Source organism: Arachis duranensis, chromosome 5 (assembly GCF_000817695.3).
Source record: "Arachis duranensis cultivar V14167 chromosome 5, aradu.V14167.gnm2.J7QH, whole genome shotgun sequence".
NCBI classification, from domain to species: Eukaryota; Viridiplantae; Streptophyta; class Magnoliopsida; order Fabales; family Fabaceae; genus Arachis; species Arachis duranensis.
This window is the reverse complement of record NC_029776.3, coordinates 77770389-77792540: the sequence shown is the minus strand read 5'-3', so window position 1 is coordinate 77792540 and position 22152 is coordinate 77770389. Positions and strand designations below refer to the sequence as shown.

At 34.8% G+C, this 22152-nt stretch overlaps 1 non-coding gene across 1 annotated transcript; it reads right to left on the bottom strand.

Annotated features, from left to right (window-relative positions):
• Positions 1 to 18204: 18204 nt before the first annotated feature.
• Positions 18205 to 18312, bottom strand: LOC127748036 (small nucleolar RNA R71). Its single transcript, XR_008009979.1, has one exon. It is a non-coding gene; the product is annotated as a small nucleolar RNA R71 (small nucleolar RNA).
• Between the last annotated feature and the right edge of the window lie 3840 nt (positions 18313 to 22152).

Here is a 22152-nt window from a genome sequence, read left to right as displayed (position 1 = left end):
TTCTTGGAGTTAAACGCCAGCTTTTGTGCCAGTTTGGGCGTTTAACTCCCACTTTGGTGCCAGTTCCGGCGTTAAACGCTGGGAATTCTGATGGTGACTTTGAACGCCGGTTTGGGCCATCAAATCTTGGGCAAAGTATGAACTATCATATATTGCTGGAAAGCCCAGGATGTCTACTTTCCAACGCTGTTGAGAGCGCACCAATTGGGCTTCTGTAGCTCCAGAAAATCCACTTCGAGTGCAGGGAGGTTAGAATCCAACAACATCAGCAGTCCTTTTTAGTCTCTGAATCAGATTTTTGCTCAGGTCCCTCAATTTCAGCCAGAAAATACTTGAAATCACAGAAAAACACACAAACTCATAGTAAAGTCCAGAAAAGTGAATTTTAACTAAAAACTAATAAAAATATACTAAAAACTAACTAGATTATACTAAAAACATACTAAAAATAATGCCAAAAAGCGTACAAATTATCCGCTCATCAATAATGATTCTAACAAAAAGTTCATTGTTAATGGACAGAGAGTTAAACATTATCTTGAAAGCAATTTTGAGCAAGAATGCTCAAAACTGAGACTTGATTAAAGCTCAGTATTAGTCCAGCTAAAGACAATAAAGAAGCGCTTGCTGGGAGGCAACCCAGTCATTTACAAAGCTTATTTGTCAATTAATTGATTTTTACAGGTTTATGTCAATTATCTTCAAGGGAAAATAGCAATTGTTTGAGTTCACAGAGTTACAGAAGGATTCAGAGGATAAAACAGCAAAAAGAAGCTCACTAGTGCGAAAAAAAAGCCAGTAAGAGCTGTTTTGGGCGCTGAACGCCCAAAAGAAGTACTTACTGGTCATTCAACGCCAGTAAGGATAGCCATCTGGGCGTTAAACGCCAGAAAGAAGCACCTTCTGGGCGTTCAACGCCAGATTTATAGCGTCCTGGGCATTCAGAAAAATGCCTAGTGACAAAGGAGTTCCTGGCGTTCAACGCCAGCTAGAAGTAACAGCTGGGCATTAAACGCCTAGGAGAAGCTACAAATGGGCGTTAAACGCCCAAAACATGCAGCGTTTGGATTGTGGGGAGGAGGTAATTTCGTTTTTAATTCACATTTTTCAAAATTTTTATATTCCAATTCATGATTTCTTGCATAAACATGTTACAAACTCTCATCCTTCAATTCCAAAAATTTTAATCCTAATTTCTAAAATCCCTTTTTCAAAAATATCAAATGTATCTTAATTCATAAACACAAATCCTTTTCAAATTCCATCCAACTCCTTTTTAAATTAAAAAAAAACTCAATTATCTTTTAAAATCTTTTTCAAAATAAAAATTCAGATTTATCTTTTTCAAATATCATTCACAACTTTTTAATTTTAAATTATATATTTTTCTTATCATATTTATCTTTTATAAGTCATATCTTCTATCTTATCTTTCTTCAAAATTTTCGAAAATCCACCCCCTCCGTTTAAATCCACATTCGGCCTCCCTCCTCTCATCCACCATTTGATACTAGCTCTCCTTCTATCCCTCTTCTTTCCTTTCTTTTGCTTGAGGACAAGCAAATCTCTAAGTTTGGTGTGTTTATCCGTGATCACTAAACCACATTCACTAAGATCATGGCTCCTAAAGGAAAATAACCCACTCGAAGAGGCAAGAAAGAGAGTATTCCAAAACCACTTTGGAATTAAGGGAAGTTCTTAACCAAAGAACATTCAGACCATTACTACAAAATAATGGGTCTAAGGTCAGTGATCCCAGAAGTTAGATTCGATCTAAAAGAAGACGAATATCCGGAGATTCAAGAGCAAATTCGAAACAGGAGCTGGAAAGTCCTAGCTAATCCTGAAACAAAGGTGAGAAGAAATATGGTTCAGGAATGCTACGCTAATCTGTGGCAAAAGACAGGCAGAGAATATCTAGAACTGCCCTTTATGACTATCGGACCTTGGTCAGAGGAAAGATTGTTCACATTCACCCTGACAAAATCAGGGAGATCTTTAAGCTACCTCAGCTGAAGGATGACCCAGACTACTTTAATAGGAGAATGATGAGAACAAATAAGGGCCTGGACAAGATTCTAGAGGATATATGCATCCCTGGAGCCAGGTGGACCACCAGCACTAAGGGCATCCCAAATCAACTCAAGAGAGAAGATCTCAAACCAGTCGTCAGAGGCTGGCTGGACTTCATTGCGCATTCTATATTGCCCACTAGCAACCGTTCTGAAGTCACAGTTAAAAGAGCAGTGATGATCCACTACATTATGTTAGGAAGAGAAGTGAAAGTTCATCAATTGATTTCGTGTGAACTTTACATAATTGCAAACAAGAACTCTAAAGATGCCAAATTGGCTTATCCTAGCTTAATATCTATGCTATGTAAAGATGCTGGAGTAAAAATGGGAATAACTGAGTATATCTCAGTTGAGCGACCAATCACCAAAACATCAATGAAAAAACAATAAGTGCAGGATGACCCTATCAAGAGGAGAGCACAGAAATTCCTCCCGGAATTTCCTCAATTTGAGTACTGGGAGCATCTTGAAGCATCGGTTACCAAGTTGCAAGAAGCTATGGACCAAATAAAGGAAGAACAGAATAATCAAAATAGCATGCTTTGCAAACTGCTTGGGGAACAAGAAGAGAAAAGGCGTGACTTGAAGGAACTGAAGCGTCATAAATTATCTCTTGAAGGATCAAGCACCCCACAAACTAGAGGAACATCCACTTCCCAAAATAAAGGTTGTTGAGTCCTAATCTTAGCTTTACTCTGTGATAGTTGTCTTACAGATTTACCTTAGAAGTTATATAGGAGTAGTAGTAATTAGTATATCTATTTTGATTTTATTTTCAATTAAGCTATAATTTATTTTTCTCATCATCATCAAACATGAATAAAATAGTAGATTTTTAGAATAAAGAGGCAATTTAATTTCGAGTTCTTAATAAGGAAAATTCTAATTATTTATATGTGGTGGCAATACTTTTTGTTTTCTGAATGAATGCTTGAACAGTGCATATTTTTTGATATTGAAATTCATGAATGTTAAAAGTATTGGCTCTTGAAAGAATGATGAACAAGAGAGAGATTATTGATGATCTGAAAAATCATAATATTGATTCTTGAAGTAAGAAAAAGCAGTGAAAAAAAAAAGAGGAATCATTGAATAAAGAAAAAGCCTACAACCCTTAAAACCAAAAGGCAAGGGTGAAAAGGATCCAAGGCTTTGAGCATCAATGGATAGGAGGGCCCAAGAAAATAAATCCAGGCCTAAGCGGCTAAATCAAGCTGTCCCTAACCATGTGTTTGTGGCATGCAGGTCCAAGTGAAAAGTTTGAGACTGAGTGGTTAAAGTCGTGATCCAAAGCAAAGGAGTGTGCTTAAGAACTCTGGACACCTCTAATTGGGGACTCTAGCAAAGCTAAGTCACAATCTGAAAAGGTTCACCCAGTTATGTGTCTGTGGCATTTATGTATCCGGTGGTAATACTGAAAAACAAAGTGCTTAGGGCCACAGCCAAGACTCATAAAGTAACTGTGTTCAAGAATCAACATACTAAACTAGGAGAATCAATAATACTATTTGAATTCTAAGTTCCTATGGATGCCAATCATTCTGGATTTCAAAGGATAAAGTGAGATGCCAAAACTATTCAGAGACAAAAAGCTACTAGTCTCACTCATCTGATTAGAATCTGAGCTTCACTTGAAACTCTGAGATAGTATTACTTCTTAATTTCTTTTTTTTCCTATTTTATTTATCTAGTTTCTTGAGGACAAGCAACAGTTTAAGTTTGGTGTTGTGATGAGCGGATATTTTATACGCTTTTTGGGGTAATTTCATGTAGATTTTAGTATGTTTTAGTTAGTTTTTAGTATAATTTTATTAGTTTTTAGGCAAAATTCATATTTTTGGACTTTACTATGAGTTTTTGTGTTTTTCTATAATTTCATGTATTTTCTGGCTGAAATTGAGGGAGCTGAGCAAAAATCTGATTTAGGCTGAAAAAGGACTGCTGATGTTGTTGGATTCTGACCTCCTTGCACTCAGAATGAATTTTTTGGAGCTACAGAAGTCCAATTGGCGCGCTCTTAATTGGGTTGGAAAGTAGACATCCTGGGCTTTTCATCAATATATAATAGTTCATACTTTGCGCAAAGATAGATGACGTAAACTGGCGTTCAACGCCAGTTCCATGTTGCAGTTTCGCGTTCAGCGCCAGAAACAGGTTGCAAGTTGGATTTCAACGCCAGAAACAGGTTACAACCTGGCGTTCAACTCCAAAAACAGCCCAGGCATGTGAGAAGCTTAAGTCTCAGCCCCAGCACACATCAAGTGGGCCCCAGAAGTGGATTTCTGCACTATCCATTCTAGTTTACTCATTTTCTGTAAACCTAGGTTACTAGTTTAGTATTTAAACAACTTTTAGAGACTTATTTTGTATCTCATGACATTTTTCAATCTGAATTTTATACTCTTTGACTGCATGAGTCTCTAAACTCCATTGTTGGGGGTGAGGAGCTCTACAGCGTCTCGATGAATTAATGTAATTATTTCTGCTTTCCATTCAAACATGCTTGTTCCTATCTAAGATGTTCATTCGCACTTCACTATGAAGAAGGGGATGATCCGTGACACTCATCACCTTCCTCAATCCATGAATGTGTGCCTGACAACCACCTCCGTTTTACATTAGATTGAATGAGTATCTCTTAGATTCCTTAATCAGAATCTTCGTGGTATAAGCTAGAATTGTTGGCGGCATTCATGAGGATCCGGAAAGTCTAAACCTTGTCTATGGTATTCCGAGTAGGATTCTGGGATTGGATGACTGTGACGAACTTCAAACTCGCGAGTGTTGGACGTAGTGACAGACGCAAAAGGATCAATGGATCTTATTCCGACATGATCGAGAACCAACAGATGATTAGCCGTGCTGTGACAGAGCATTTGGACCATTTTCACTGAGAGGATGGGAAGTAGCCATTGACAACGGTGACACCCTACATACAGTTTGCCATGGAAGGAGCCTTGCATTTATGAAAGTGAGGAAGCATTATGTTACAAAAATTCAAAAGACAAAGCATCTCTAAAACTCCAACATATTCTCCATTATTGAGTAACAATTATTTATTTTATGCCCTTTCAGTTTTTACAATTGAACTAAAAAAAAACACTGTTGTTGGTATCCTGACTAAGAATAATAAGATAACCATAGCATGCTTCAAACCAACAATCTCCGTGGGATTCGACCCTTACTCACGTAAGGTATTACTTGGACGACCTAGTGCACTTGCTGGTTAGTTGTGCGGATTGCAAAAGTGTGATTGCAATTTTCGTGCACCACCTAGCTCGCGGTCAAAACCACATTTCCCAGCGACAGGCCGACCTTGCTCGCTCTCCCGCTGCGGGGGCAACTGTTACGGATCCGGCCCACGGATCTATAACCCGGGATTGAACCCAAACCCGGCTGCCCGGGTCCAACCCGCCTCGCTTTCCTAGAAGGCCCAAAAGCCAGCCCTCTAGAATTCCTAACTGACTTTCGAATTCAAACGTCTTCCTTATCTTAGCCAGACAAGATAAGATAAGATGGCTACCATCACCTATAAATAGAGGACCCAAGTCCCCCCAGGTATTCATTCATTCCTCACACCTTCTACCTCTTAGATCCATTCTGACTTGAGCGTCAGAGTGTCTTTGCAGGTACCTCCCCCGTCATAGCTCCAGTCAAGTAATCCGGCATCCGCCTCGACCCGCAAATTCCCGATCTATCTCTCAACCCGTACTGGAGATATCCAGTACAGTGGCAATGTTGTTGGATGAGAATATAGACATTTGCATTAGTACCGCCAATGCAAAAGGAAAGGAAAGACTAGGAGAATGATTCAGATAATTTTGAGGACTCTTTATGATTTTTAATTTTTTTTATTAGTACCCTGATTTATAATTTAATATTTTATTGAATTTTTATATTTTTTAATTGTTATTGTTATTGATATTTTATTTTATTATTTTAATTAAAAATAATTTTTTTCTAATATGATTAACGGTGATTTAAAAATGAATTCTGATGGCAAGATAATTAATGTTTAATTTATTTAATAAAAAAGAAAATTTAAAATTGATAATTAATTATTGTCGAATTTATAGTGTAATGTATTTAATAGTAATTAATTATTTTGTTTTCCTTTTTGAAAAAAATGGGATATGGGCATTGTCGAATTTACTATTGAAATAATTTGAAGTAATGGCTACGTGCAATGCCTAAGACGTCGGAAATAAGCAGCATTAAAATTAAAAATTATTCTTTACATACAAAGTGTTTTTTTTATATAAGTCTTTATAAATTATTTATATTCACATATTTTATATTGTTACTATATGTTTTTTTTGTTATTGCACGTTCTTCTTTTTTTTTTTTCGTTATTCTTCTTGTTCGGTATCGTCGTCATTAACACCATCTCTTTCTCATTCTCTTTTTCTTTTTTTTTTTAATTGAAATTTCTTCTCCTCCTTTCTTTTTCTCTTTCTCTTCCATCATCAATTATCTCGTTGTTGAAGATAATGAATAATTCAGGTTCATATTGTCAATTGAACTAGAATGAAATTGATTATTGTTTTAAATCCAATCAAGTGGCTGAGGTGTGGTACAATTTAGAGGAAAAAAATGTAGCATTAGAGGAAATATTTTTCTGTATTTACAGCAAATTTGGGTGTAACACAAATATATTTGGATGTATTTTTATTCTAGTAAGTTATGCATAATTCAAAACTCTTCTTCTTTCTCCTCATCTTCTGCTACCTTTTTTTATTCATCTTTTTCTTTTTATTTTACCTTCTTAAGTTTCTTCTTGTTTTACTCTCTTAACAAGAATAAAAACAAAAAAAAATCAAACAAATAAGAAGAAGAAATACATAATGCTGCAAAATTACTTGGAAGAGGATGAACTTACATTCATTTAACTAAAAGAAAGAAAGAAATAAGAAAAAAGAAGAAGAAAAAACTACAACATTAGAGGAAATATTTTTCTGTATTTGCTGCAAATTTTAGTGTAACATGAAGATATTTAGGTGTAACACGAAAATATTTGGGTGTATTTTTATTCTGATAAGTTCTGCATAATTCAAAATTCTTCCTCTTCCTCCTCCTTATCTTCTACTGCTTCTTCTTTTTTTTTTCATCAGCACCATCTTCTTTTCTTCTTTTTTTTCTTATTCACCTTTTTCTTTTTGTTTCATCTTCTCAAATTCTTTTTGTTTTACTCTCTTAACAAAAATAAAAACAAAAAAATCAAACAAAGAAGAAGAAGAAACACATGATATTGTAAAATTACTTGGAAGAGGATGAACTTACATTTATTTAACTAAAATAAAGAAAGAAAGAAATAAGAAAAAAAAGAAGAAAAAAATGCAACATTAGAGGAAATATTTTTCTGTATTTGTAGCGAATTTGGGTGTAACACGAAGATATTTGGGTGTATTTTTATTCTGATAAGTTCTGCATAATTTGAAACTCTTCCTCTTTGTCCTTCTCAGCTTCTGCTGCTTCTTCTTCTTCATCTTCTTATTTCATATTTTCATAATTCTTCTTGGGAGAAAAAATCAAACAAAAAAGAAAAAAATACATAATGTTTCAAAATCAATAGAAAGAGAAGGAGGAAAAAAATGCAACAACAACAACAATAGTAAAAAAATGACGATGAAGATGAAATACGTGAAGAAAAAGGTGGAGAAACACAAAGAAAAAGGAGAAGAAAAAGGAAGAGAAGGGGGAGGAGGAGAAATGCGAAGCGCACTATGGAAACCATTGAGTAGTGTGTGTGTTGACACGCTCGTATAGGTGAGCGTCCTTTTTGTTGGGTTTGACCTAACTTGTATGACTTGTAAACCAAAATGACTTGTATGTGTAGCACTTCTCTAAAATTAAACAATCATGCTACGTGTATATTAAATTCAGCCACCAAAACCAGCGATCAGTATAGAATACATGTTAGAATATAAATACACATTGAAAATAAACTAAACTATATATACATATATTTATACACAAATATATTAGTAGCTAATTTTAGTGACTAATTCTAATGTACAAATAATATTTGTAAAAATTAAAATAAAATATTAAATTTATCGATGTTTATTTTTGAATTTAGGTAATGCTTTCTTTAGTTAAAATGTTAGATAAAAAATTATGAAATTTTAAATTATATTTGAGTTTGTTAATTATCGAAACTCAATTGAGGTATGTGAAGCTAACAAAAGAGGATAAGTTTGACCATAAAAAATTTGAGTTGGAGGAAGATAGGAGTAATAAAGACAACAAAAGTAATGAAAAATGGTGATAAATAAAAATTACAAAGAAGGATGGTAGTGCAATTAAAAAGCGAATAAAGAGAGGAGAAGAAGTGGCAAAGGGTAGCTAAGGTAACGATGAATGGTGCCGCTAGTAGTATTGAGTACAATTTGAGTGGTGTGGGTGCCTTTGTGTAGCATGATGTAGGAATGCTAATAATGTCAATGATAAGGTCAGAGAGTATGAGAGATAATGCTGGAGAGACGATGATGACAATGATTTACTTTTAAATCTTGAGAATAAAATTGAACTAAATTAAATGTTGGGGATAGTTTTGAAGAATATAAAAAATATTTGGAAAAAAACTTTATATTAAATATTTTTTAAAATTTTGAAGTAACTAAAAATTAAAATGATATTTTCTGTGATTGTTTATGCTGTTATATATTATTTTATCTAGAAAAAATAGTCTCTTAAAAATTTTTTTAAAAGACTTATAAATCCCTAAAATACCAAGTAAGTTTTTTAAAAAAAATATAAAGAACTCATAGGTCTTTGAATGAATTAAATAACATGTAAGTCCCTGATAGGATTTATTTGTAATTTTTTAGGAACCTTAAAGTTTAGTAGTTCAATTTTTCAAAGACTTATTTAATATTTTTTCTTAAAAAATTTATAAGTCTCTCGTAAAATTTTCTCATGAACTTATTTAGCGTTGGCATGTTGTATATAGACCTATAGTTTCGTCACAAAATTTTTCAAAGACATACTTGTCTCAATATGAAAAAATAATAAATAGATTAAATGTTGGTCTAGCTATTAGTTGAGTATTTTCCAAAAGTTAAAGCGAAAATTATATTATTTATAATTTTTTTTTTATTTTTGGGTGCATTCAATTGTCCTTTTCTCATTCGTGGTTGTGTTTAATAATGCATTCTTTTCATTTGCAGTTATGTAATGTCTTATTTTTTCTTGTTTCCTTTCTTTGTTGTACTTAATTAGTGATGATATTTTGTTGAAAAAATATAGGTAGCATATGAAAAGAATTTTAATATTATGGTATCAATATACAAAGAAATTACTTTTCCTAAAAACTATTGACTTTCATACCTAGTTACTATTGGGCTAATAATGATACTTTCTTAAGATATAATGAAATCTCTTTGAATTTTTTATTAGGTAATAATAAAAAATATTTTACTCATTATAAATCCCTCCTCTTTATTTCTCGTTTTTAGCCATTGTAAAATTATTCTATTTCTCTTTTTTTATAGGTTCTGTTTAATAATTTTTCGATCTCTTCGTTATCGACTTTTTTTATTTTTCTATTTTTTGTTATATTTTTTTATTTTTTAATGTGAAGATTGTGAAGGATTGTAAAAAAAATAGTGATTATGTTAATTTGTTAGTATAAATTGTTAATTTTTATTTAAATTATTTAAAATATTTTAAAAAATTATCATGATGTTTTTAAGAATATAATTATCAACAAAATATAAGAATAATGTTGATTGAACCAGAAATAACATGCATAGAAAGTGGTTGATTGATTTCTTTTTTATTTAAAATATTTGGTTAGAAAAAAAGGAGATCATGTTTCAACATAAAATAATAAAAATTGATGAGATTATAGGCATGTTATTCAAAAGTTATATGAGATCGAGTGGTGTCTGATTTCATTAGTGGTTGACAATAATGTCAAGGACAACATAAGATTGTTGTTCTAACTTTGTGACTTTTTATTTATTTTATATGTTCTATTTGTTGTGTTAAATTCATTTCTTTTTTTAAAAAATAATAATATTTTTTTTGAAAGATAAAAAGAACTCAACACTTATAGTAGAGCTTATTGCATTTGAAGAATTAAAAAAAATAAATACAACTAAAATACTCAAACTATGAACTTTATGTATTCTTATAGTACTCACACCTTCTATTTACTAATTATTGCTCAACCAGATAATCAAAATTACATCACAAAAAATAATAACCCATTTTTTTCGTGTTTCTTTCCTCATTAGAAATGTTATCTAACTCTTAAAAATTTCTCTCATAAAAGATGGGTAAATTAATATCTTCGAAACTTATACACTAATGCACACCACACCTGTCACGCAAAATTATAGATAATAAATAATTTTCTATTATTTTAATTTTCTTCTTATACAATATTATTATCCTTACTATTAATGATCCCTAATCTATCTAAGAGAACTTTAGTGTTTTTGGGCCCACTAGCACAAACCAAGCAGATAATTCAATTCTCAATAGCACCAAATCTTTCCATCTAGTTTTAGCAAACATGTTACTTTTCACATGTTTTGACAACAACTCTCTTGCACTATCCGGCGCATGAATTAGTAGAGTATCCGTGTTTCTTATAAAAAATTTAAACCAACATATCCACATTACCCATGATCAATTTAACTAGAAGTAGCCTCTCATAGGGTTAATTCAATAAATTCGTTTTCCATAGGCATAACTTTTCCCTTTATTGAAATTTTCAAACCCAGACCAGGCCATTACAAAAATAACATATTTTCTATAACTGATTTCTACCGAGTTGACACTGAGTACAATCCTTGGAACTCAGTCTTCAGGATTTTAGATTGTAACTAAGTATCTTTCAAGAACCTCATCCTTAAACCATCCCTACTACCATGGCCATCCCTATAACAAACTTATCCTTCACACGTGCATCCCTTACTTGTAGGTTGCAAATATCTTTCCATGGACCACCATTTACAGGCAACTTCTGTGTATCCAACTTCTCATAAGAAACTAAATTATTGGAAGAGCATACTATCATTTTTCACAAGAGACACTCCTCCTTAGCAAACCTCTACTACTACTTAAATAATAAGTATTGTATTCCAAATTACTAGATCACTCACTTCTAGACCACCCAACTTCTAAGGTGCTTGTACAATCTTTCATTGACTAAGGCTATGCCAGCCTTACCATCCTCTTTACCTCAGAAAAACCTCTTCTGCATGCTACGTGTTTCTTCGCCACTCTAGCTAGCATCTCGTGCACGAATTCCCACACTTTGTACAACTGGACCAGCAAGTGCACAGGGTCGTCCAAGTAATACCTGAGCGAGTCAAGGTCGATCCCACAAGGGTTGTGGTTTGAAGCAAGTTATGGTTATCTTGTAGATCTTAGTCAAGTAAATAGAAGAGTTGTTGGATTTGAATGCATAAAAGTGAAATAGAAAGAGAACGTTACTCAGAAATCAAAATTCATGTAAACTATGATAAGAAGATGGTTAAGGCTTGGAGATGCTTTGTCCTTCTGGATTAACTCTAGTCTTACTGTCTTCTTCAACTGTGAATGATTTCTTCCATGGTAAGTTGTGTGTGATTGATGCTGGTTTGAGCGGCCGCCAATAATCCTCCAGATCTAAACCCCAGAGTTAGTGTGGATCCATTCTGATTGAGGGTGAAGCTCCTGCAGTTTATTTTCCTTTATGATCATACTCAAAACGCCACAGACAAGGTTGAATCTTCCGGATCAGAGAATGTTGTGCCTTTGGGTTCTAGCCTCTACCACAAAGCTCCTAATCTCCCATACCTCAGCTGAATTAGTGTCTCGAGAAGTCCCTAATGAGGTCGTGGATTAGCCGTCTAAGAGAATTATAATCAAGCTGGTGGTTCGATGCTTTCCAATTATGTATTCACACGAACCCAAGAAGAACACTGGTGGTTGCCAAGCACGCGGTCTTAGTATGAAGAGTGAAGATGATAGTCACGGATCATCCCATTCATCAAGTTGAAGAATGAAGATACATCTTAGAATTGAATCAAACACGGATTGAAGAGAAACAATAATACTTTTATTAATCCATAAAACTCAGCAGGGCTCCTCCCCTCAACCTAGGAGGTTTAGAAACTCATACTGATAGAGAATACAATGATAAACGAAAATATAGTGTGCGTCCTCCTCGAATGAGAGGTGTAAAAGTCTTTAAATACTAACTAATGACTAAGGATTACATCAAAAGGGTAAACAGTCTTTTAGTGCTAAAATCTACTTCTGGGGCCCACTTGGTGAGTGTTTGGGCTGAGCTTTATTGAGATCCACGTGCTAGGAGGGCTCTAGGGCGTTGAACGCTGGCTAGGGGCACCTATTTAGGCGTTTGGCCGCTAGTCTCTCCTTGGTGGGCGCTGGACGCCTGGAATGGGGCAGGAGGTTGGCGTTGGATGCCAGTTTTGGGCCTTCTATTCTGAAGCAAAGTATGGACTTTTATATATTTTGGAAAAGCTCTAAATGTTGGATTTTCATAGCCGTTGAGAACTCTCCATTTGGATGTCTGTAGCTCCAGAAAAGCTCTTTCGAGTGCAAGGAGGTCAGATCCAGACAGCATCTGCAACACTTTCTCTACCTCTGAAATAGACTTTTGCTCCAACTCCTCAATTTCAGCCAGAAAATAACTAAAATTTTATAAAGTACACAAACTCATAGTAGAATCAAAAAATGTGAATTTAACACTAAAATCTATGAAAACTTAATAAAACTTAAACAAAATGTACTAAAAACTATATGAAAATGATGCCGAAAAGCATATAAAATATCCGTTCATCACAACACCAAACTTAAATTGTTGCTTGTCTCTAAGCAACTAAAAACAAGTAGGATAAAAAAAAAGAAGAGTAAGGTACAATAAATTTCAGAGTTTTCAATGAAGCTCATCTGTTTCAATAAGATGGGCAGGACTTAGTAGCTTTTTGCTTCTAAATAGTTTTGGCACCTCACTATCCATTGAAACTCTGAAATGTTGGCATTTCTAGGACATTAGAATCCAGATGATATTATTGACTCTCCTAGTTTAGTTATTTTTGATTCTTTGAGCACAACTTTTAGAGTCTGCGGTGACCCTAAGCACTTTATTTTCTAGTATTACCACCGGATACATAAATGCCACAGATATTGTTTTTCAGTATTACCTCCCTGTACTCGAAATAGAATTGTTGGAGCTACAGAAGTCCAAATGGAGCACTCTCAATTGCGTTAGAAAGTAGACATTCAGGGCTTTCCAGAAACATATAACAGTCCATACTTTGCTCGAGTTTAGATGATGCAAACTGGCATTTAATGCCAGCTTTCTGCCCTATTTTGGCATTAAACACCAGAAACAAGTTGAAAAGCAGAGTTAAATGCTAGAAACAAGTTACAAACTGGCGTTTAACTCCAAGGAAGACCTCTACACGTGAAAGCTTCAATGCTCGGCCCAAGTACACACCAAGTGGGCCCAGAAGTGGATTTCTGCATCATTTACTCATTTTTGTACCCCTAGTAACTAGTCTAGTATAAATAGGACTTTTTACTATTGTATTCTCATCTTGGATCTAAAATATTTGGATTATCTTTTGATCCTTTGATCACGTTTTGGGGGCTGGCCTCACGGCCATGCCTGGACCTTCATCACTTATGTATTTTCAACGGTGGAGTTTCTACACACCATAGATTAAGGGTGTGGAGCTCTGCTGTTCCTCGAGTATTAATGCAATTACTACTATTTTCTATTCAATTCATGCTTATTCTTATTCTAAGATATTCATTCACACTTCAACCTGATGAATGTGATGATCCGTGACACTCATCACCATTCTCACTTATGAACGCGTGCCTAACAAACACTTCCGTTCTACCTGCGAAAGCTAGAGTGTGTATCTCTTGGATTCCTGGTCTACGACGCATGGGTGCCTCTCCTAACAATAGAGCCTTCCATTCCGTGAGATCAGAGTCTTCGTGGTATAAGCTAGAATCCATTGGCAGCATTCTTGAGATCCAGAAAGTCTAAACCTTGTCTGTGGTATTCTGAGTAGGATCTGGAATGGGATGACTGTGACGAGTTTCAAACTCACGACTGTAGGGTGATAAACCACTATTTTATGGTTTATCTTGTGCTTATTTGAGTGGATTTTATCAATCTTTCATACACTTATTCATACTAATTACATGAGTTTACATTCTCCTTCCTAATTTTGTGCTATGTTGAAAACATGCTTCTTTGGTCTTACTTTTGCTATGTTAAATCCTCTCTTATTACCATTCGATGCCTTGATATGTGTGTTAAGTGATTTCAGAGATTACAGGGCAGGAATGGCTTAGAGGATGGAAAGGAAGCATGCAAAACTGGAAGGAATACAAGGAACTGAAGGAACTGCTAAAGCTGTCCAGCCTGGCCTCTTGGTACTAAATCGACCATAACTTGAGCTACAGAGGTCCAAATGACGCGGTTCCAGTTGCGTTGGAAAGTTAACATCTAGGGGCTTCGCAACGATATATAATTTGCCATAGCTGCTTCGAAGTTAGGCGACGCGAACGTGTGGGTGACGCGCCCACGTCGCATCTGCGAATTTCAATCCACGCAAACGCGTGGACGACGTCTCTGCGTCACTTTGCCGCGACCTGTACAAACCAGCAGCAATTTCTGGGCTATTTTTTACCCAGTTCTCAGCCTAGAAAACACAGATTAGAGGCTATAAAGTGGGGGAATGCATCCATACATCATACAACATACATTCATACATAGTTTCATAATTTAGATGTAGTTTTTAGAGAGAGAGGTTCTCTCCTCTCTTTTAGGATTTAGGATTAGAATTTCTATTAGGATTAGGATTTATTTCTTCTTCATCACAGGTTCAATGTTCCTTTACTTCAGTTTCTCTTCTACTTTTATTCATTCTATTATTTTATTTTAGTTTGCCAAATTGGCTTATGAACTTTTCATGTTAGGATTTTCTTAATTAATATAATTTGAGGTATTTCAGACTCATGATTGCTTTCTTCTATTTATTATATAAATAATTTAGATTTTTCTCTTTTGGCTTTGGTTGATTAATTGGTAACTCTTGAGTTGTCAAACCCATCGTGATTGATAATTACTATCTTTGATGATTAATTTAGATTCCTATAACTCTTGTCTTTCCTCAGGAGTTGACTAGGACTTTAGGTGTTAAATTGATTTGTCCACTTAACTTACCTTCATAGTTAGAGATTGACTTAGTGGGAGCAAAAATATAATTCTCATCACCATTGATAAGGATAACTAGGATAGGACTTCCAGTTTTCATGCCTTACCAAGAGATTTCTTAGTTGTTAATTTATTAATTCCTGCAATCCATTTCTCTTGTTCAAAACCTTTTCGAAACCCAAAAACACTATTTTCCATAACCAATAATAAAACACACTTCCCTGCAATTCCTTGAGAAGACGACCCGAGGTTTGAATACTTCGGTTTATAAATTTTATTGGGTTTGTTACTTGTGACAACCAAACGTTTGTAATTTTCTGTTAGTTTAGAAGCTATACTTACAACACGATCATATTTGTGAATTTCTTTACCGACAGGAAATCTGATCGTCATAGGGTGTGGTGACAGACGCAAAAGGATAGTAAATCCTATTCCTATACGATCGAGAACCAACAGCTGATTAGCCATGCGGGAAACCGTAGATGACCTTTTTCACTGAGAGGATGGGAAGTAGCCATTGACAATGGTGATGTCCTATATACAACTTGCCATAGAAAAGAGTATGAAGGATTGTATGAAGGCAGTAGGAAAGCAGAGATTCAAAAGGGATAAAGCATCTCCATACACTTATCTGAAATTCTCACCAATGATTTACATAAGTATCTCTATCTTTATTTTCTGTTTATTTATCTTTTAATTATTAAAACTCCATAACCATTTGAATCCACCTGACTGAGATTTACAAGGTGACCATAGCTTGCTTCAAGCCGACAATCTCCGTGGGATTGACCCTTACTCACGTAAGGTTTATTACTTGGACGACCCAGTGAAGAAGAGTGATATTACAATTGTGCGTACCAAGTTGTTGGCGCCATTGAGATCACAATTTCGTGCACCAAGTTTTTGGCGCCATTGCCGGGGATTGTTCGAGTTTGGACAACTGACGGTTCATCTTGTTGCGCAGATTATGTAATTTTCTTCTTGTTTTAACCATTATTTTATTTTCAAAAAGTTTTCAGAAATCTTTTCAAAATTTTTCTTCTTTTTTGTTTTTCAAAAAAAAATAATTTTAATAAAATCATAAAAACCAAAAATATTTTGTGTTTCTTGTTTGAGTCTAGAGTCAATTTTTAAGTTTGGTGTCAATTGCATATTTTTAATTTTCTAAAAATTTTCGAAAAATTCATGCATTGCATTCTTCATGATCTTCAAATTATTCTTGACAAGTTTTCTTCTTTGATCTTTAATTTTTTTTTGTTTTGTGTCTTTTGTTATTTTTCATATGCATTTTTTAATCTATAGTGTCTAAGCATTGAAAATTTTTAAGTTTGGTGTCTTGCATGTTTTTCTTTTCTTGAAAATTTTTCAAAAATAAGTTCTTGATGTTCATCATGATCTTCAAAGTGTTCTTGGTATTCATCTTGACATTCATAGTGTTCTTGCATGCATCATTGGTTTTGATCCAAAATTTTCATGTTTTAGGTCATATTTGTGTTTTTCTCTCTCATCATTAAAAATTCAAAAAAAAAATAAAAAATATCTTTCCCTTATTTTCCTCATAAATTTCGAAATCTTTGGGTTGACTTAGTCAATTTTTTTTTTAAAAAATAAGATGTTTCTTGTTAGTCAAGTCAAGATTTCAATTTCAAAAATTTATCTTTTCAAAATCTTTTTCAAAAAAATAAAATCTTTTTCATTTTTTTTCTTAATATTTTTGAAAATTTTAAAATTTTATTTCAAAATCTTTTTCTTAATTTTATTTCATAATTTTTGAAAACTTTACTAACAATTAATGTGATTGATTCAAAAATTTGAAGTTTGTTACTTTCTTGTTAAGAAAAGTTCAATCTTTAAATTCTAGAATCATATCTTTTAGTTTCTTGTTAGTCAAGTAATTAACTTTAATTTTCAAAATCAAATCTTTTTAAATTTCTTTTTCAAATCTTTTTCAAAATAAATTTTAATCATATATTTTCAATCATATCTTTTCAAACATATCTTTTTCAATTCATATCTTTTTCAAAATCAATTTCAAAATCTTTTCTAACTTCTTATTTTTTCAAAATTGATTTTCAAATATTTTTCAACTAACTAATTGACTTTTTGTTTGTTTCTTATCTTTTTCAAAACCACCTAACTACTTTTCTCTCTCTAATTTTCGAAAATCACTAACCATTTTTCAAAAACAATTTTTGAAAACTCCTCTCTCTCATCTCCTTCTATTTATTTATTCATTTACTAACACTTTTCTTCATCTAAAAATTTGAACCCTCTCTTCTCCTCTGTATTTGAATTTTTCTCTTCTCCTTCTTCTATTCTTTTCTTCTTCTACTCACATAAAAGAATCTCTATACTGTGACATAGAGGATTCCTCTTCTTTTCTGTTCTCTTCTTTTTCATATGAGCAGAAGCAAGGACAAGGACATTCTTGTTGAAGCAGATCCTGAACCTGAAAGGACTCTGAAGAGGAAGCTAAGAGCAGCTAAAACACAACACTCTAAAGAGGACTTTACTGAAATTTTCAAAAAAGAAGTAGAGATGGCCGAACCTAACAACAATGCAAGGAAGATGCTTGGTGACTTTACTGCACCAAATTCCAATTTACATGGAAGAAGTATCTTAATCCCTGCCATTGGAGCAAACAATTTTGAGCTAAAGCCTCAATTAATTTCTCTGATGCAACATAATTGCAAGTTTTATGGACTTCCATCAGAAGATCCTTTTTAGTTCTTAACTGAATTCTTGCAGATCTATGATACTGTTAAGACCAATAGGGTTGATCCCGAGGTCTACAGCCTTATGCTTTTCCCTTTTGCTATAAGAGACAGAGCTAGAGTATGGTTGGACTCTCAACCTAAAGATAGCCTGAACTCTTGGGATAAGCTGGTCACGGCTTTCTTAGCCAAGTTCTTTCCTCCTCAAAAGCTGAGTAAGCTTAGAGTGGATGTTCAAACCTTCAGACAGAAAGAAGGTGAATGCCTCTATGAAACTTGGGAGAGATACAAGCAACTGACCAAAAAGTGTCCTTCTGACATGCTTTCAGAATGGACCATCCTGGATATATTCTATGATGGTTTATCTGAATTATCTAAGATATCATTGGACCATTCTGCAGGTGGATCTATTCACCTGAAGAAAACGCCTGTAGAAGCTCAGGAACTCATTGACATGGTTACAAATAACCAGTTCATGTACACTTCTGAAAGAAATCCTGTGAGTAATGGGACGCCTTAGCGCAAGGGAGTTCTTGAAATTGATGCTCTGAATGCCATATTTTCTCAGAACAAAATGTTGACTCAACAAGTCAATTTGATTTCTCAGAGTCTGAATGGATTGCAAAATGCATCCAACAGTACTAAAGAAGCATCTTCTGAAGAAGAAGCTTATGATCCTGAGAATCCTGCAATGGCAAAGGTGAATTACATGGGTGAAGCCTATGGAAACACCTATAATCCTTCATAGAGAAATCACCCAAATTTCTCATGGAAGGATCAGCAAAAGCCTCAACAAGGCTTTAATAATGGTGAAAGAAATAGGTTTAGCAATAGCAAGCCTTTTCCATCATCTTCTCAGCAACAGACAGAGAATTCTGAGCAAAGCCCCTCTAGCTTAGCAAACATAGTCTCTGATCTATCTAAGGCCACTCTAAGTTTCATGAATGAAACAAGGTCCTCCATTAGAAATTTGGAGGCATAAGTGGGCCAACTGAGTAAAAGAGTCACTGAAACTCCTCCTAGTACTCTCCCAAGCAATACAGAAGAGAACCCAAAAAGAGAGTGCAAGGCCATAACCTTACTTGGTGTGGCCGAATGCACAGAGGAGGAGGAGGACGTGAATCCCAGCGAGAAAGACCTTATGGGACGTCCTCTGGACAAAAAGGAGTTTCCAATTGAGGAACTTAAGGAATCTAAGGCTCACCTAGAGACCATAGAGATTCCATTGAACCTCCTTTTACCATTCATGATATCTGATGACTATTTATCTTCTGAAGAAGACGAAGACATTATTGAAGGGCAAGTTGCCCAGTATTTAGGAGCAATCATGAAGCTGAATGCCAAGCTATTTGGTAATGAGACTTGGGAGGATGAGCCTCCATTGCTCATTAATGAACTGAATACCTGGGTTCAGCACACTTTACCTCAAAAGAAACAGGATCCTGGTAACTTCCTAATTCCTTGTACCATAGGCACCATGACCTTTGAGAAGGCTCTATGTGACCTGGGGTCAGGCATAAATTTAATGCCAATCTCGATAATGGAGAAACTGGGAATCTTTGAGTTACAGGCTACCAAATTCTCATTAGAGATGGCAAACAAATCCAGGAAAAAGGCTTATGGACAGGTAGAGGACGTGCTAGTAAAGGTCAAAGGCCTTTACATCCCTGCTGATTTCATAATCCTAGACACTGGGAAGGATGAGGGTGATTCCATCATCTTTGGAAGACCCTTCCTAACCACAGCAAAAGCTGTGATTGATGTGGACAGAGAAGAGTTGGTCTTTCAACTGAATAAGGACTACCTTGTGTTTCAAACTCAAGGATCTCCCCCTGTAAGCATGGAGAGGAAGCAAGAAAAGCTTCTCTCAATGCAGAGTCAAACAAAGCCCCCATAGTCAAACTCTAAATTTGGTGTTGAACCCCCACATCGAAACTCTAAGTTTGGTGTTGGGAGGCTCCAACAATGCTCTGAACATCTGTGAAGCTCCATGAGAGCTCACTATCAAGCTACTGACATTAAAGAAGCGCTTATTGGGAGGCAACCCAATTTTATTTATCTATGTTATTTTCTTTTTTTAGGTTGATGATCATATGGAGTCACAAAAACAACTGCAAAAAAATAAAGAAAAATAAAAATAGCATTAAAAATAGCACACCCTGGAGGAGAAACTTACTGGCGTTTAAACGCCAGTAAGTGTAGCAGAATGGGCGTTTAACGCCCAGTCTGGCACCATTCTGGGTGTTAAACGCCAGAAAGAAGCAATAAGCTGGCGTTAAACGCTAGAAACAGGTTGCAGCTTGGTGTTTAACGCCAGAAAAGGAATAAAAGCTGGCATTTAACGCCAGAAACAAGTATCAATCTGGCGTTAAATGCCAAGATTACTGACAAACCCCAATTTGACGGTTTATCTTGTATTGATTTTAGGGGATTTTGTCACCTTTCACCCACATTTATTCAATAAAATAGCATGGTTTTGTATATTCTCCTTTAATTGTGCTTAAGAGTGAAAACATGCTTTTTAGGACTTAAAATAGCTAAATCCAATTCACCTTGATTCCATTAGATGCCTTGATATGTTTGTTAAGTGATTTAAGGTTTAGGAGGCAAAGATTGGATCAAGGGAATGAAGAAAGAAGCATGAAAAGTTGGAGAACTCATGAAGAAATGAAAGAACCGGAAAGCTGTCAAGCCGACCTCTTCGCACTTAAACGACCATAACTTGAGCAACAGAGGTCCAAATGATGCGGTTCCAGTTGAGTTGGAAAGCTAACATCCGGGGTTTCGAAACGATATAAATTTTGCCATATGTTGCTTCGCGTTCAGGGGCGCGCACGTGCACTTTGCGCGCGCGCGCCGATTCTGTCCGTGGCCCACTATTATGAAATCGTCTCCAGCGGTTTTAGGAGCCTTGTGGGCCCAATCCAACTCATTTCTGATGCTATTTAAGCCAAGGATTGAAGAGGAATCAACATACTTGTTACCATTAGTTTAGTTTAGTAGTTAGAATTGGTTTCTAGAGAGAGAAGCTTTCACTTCTCTCTAGAATTAGGATTAGGATTAGGATTAGTTCTTAGATCTAGGTTTTAATCTTTGCTTTCTTCAACTTCTACATCTCAATTCCTTGTTGTTACATTCATTCTTCTTCCATTCTTTTATTGCAATTTCCTTTATGTTGTTCTTATGCTTTGTTGTAGATCTACTATTATTCCTTCCATTTTCTTTCAATTCAATAAGAGGTAATTCATAATAATTGTTCTTCTTTGCTTTTCTATTGTTGATCTCTTGCCTTTGTAGTTAGATCTCTCTTTAATTCTTGCATTTAATAATGTTTACTTCCATTGCACTCTATGTGTTTGATAAAATGTCTCTTTTAGTTTTAGTGTAGATTTTGTTCCTCTTGGCCTAGGTAGAGTAATTAGTGACACTTGAGTTATCTAATTCCTTTGTTGATTGATAATTGGAGAGATTGCTAATTGGTTTGGAGTGCACTAAAGCTAGTCTTTCCTTGGGAGTTGGCTAGGACTTGTGGCTCAAGTCAATTCATCCACTTGACTTTCCTTTATTTAGTAAGGGTTAACTAAGTGGTAGCAATGAACAATTCTCATCACAATTGAGAAGGATAACTAGGATAGGACTTCTAATTTTCATACCTTGCCAAGAGCCTTTTATAGTTGTTAGTTTATTTTCATTGCCATTTACTTTCATGCTTCTTATCCAAAACCCCAAAATAACTCACAACCAATAACAAGACACTTCATTGCAATCCTAGGGAGAACGACCCGAGGTCCAATACTTCGGTTTATAAATTTTAGGGGTTTGTACTAGTGACAAACAACTTTTTGTGCGAAAGGATTATTGCTTGGTTTAGAAACTATACTTTACAACGATTTTATTTGAGAAATTCCAAACCGTCAAAAATCCAATCATCAAAATGGCGCCATTGCTGGGGAATTGCAATGGTGTTGTGTTATTGGTTATTGTACATATGTAAATAGTGTAAATAGTTTGTCTTTTGCTTGTTTTCTAGGTTTTGTTAGTTTTATTTTTGCTTTTCCACCATGAATTCTCACTTTGGCTATGAGTTTGGTTCCAATTGCGTTGTAGGTAATGAGAGCTTCAATGAGGAGGTGTATCAAGGATGGAACAATCAAAGGTGGGAGGA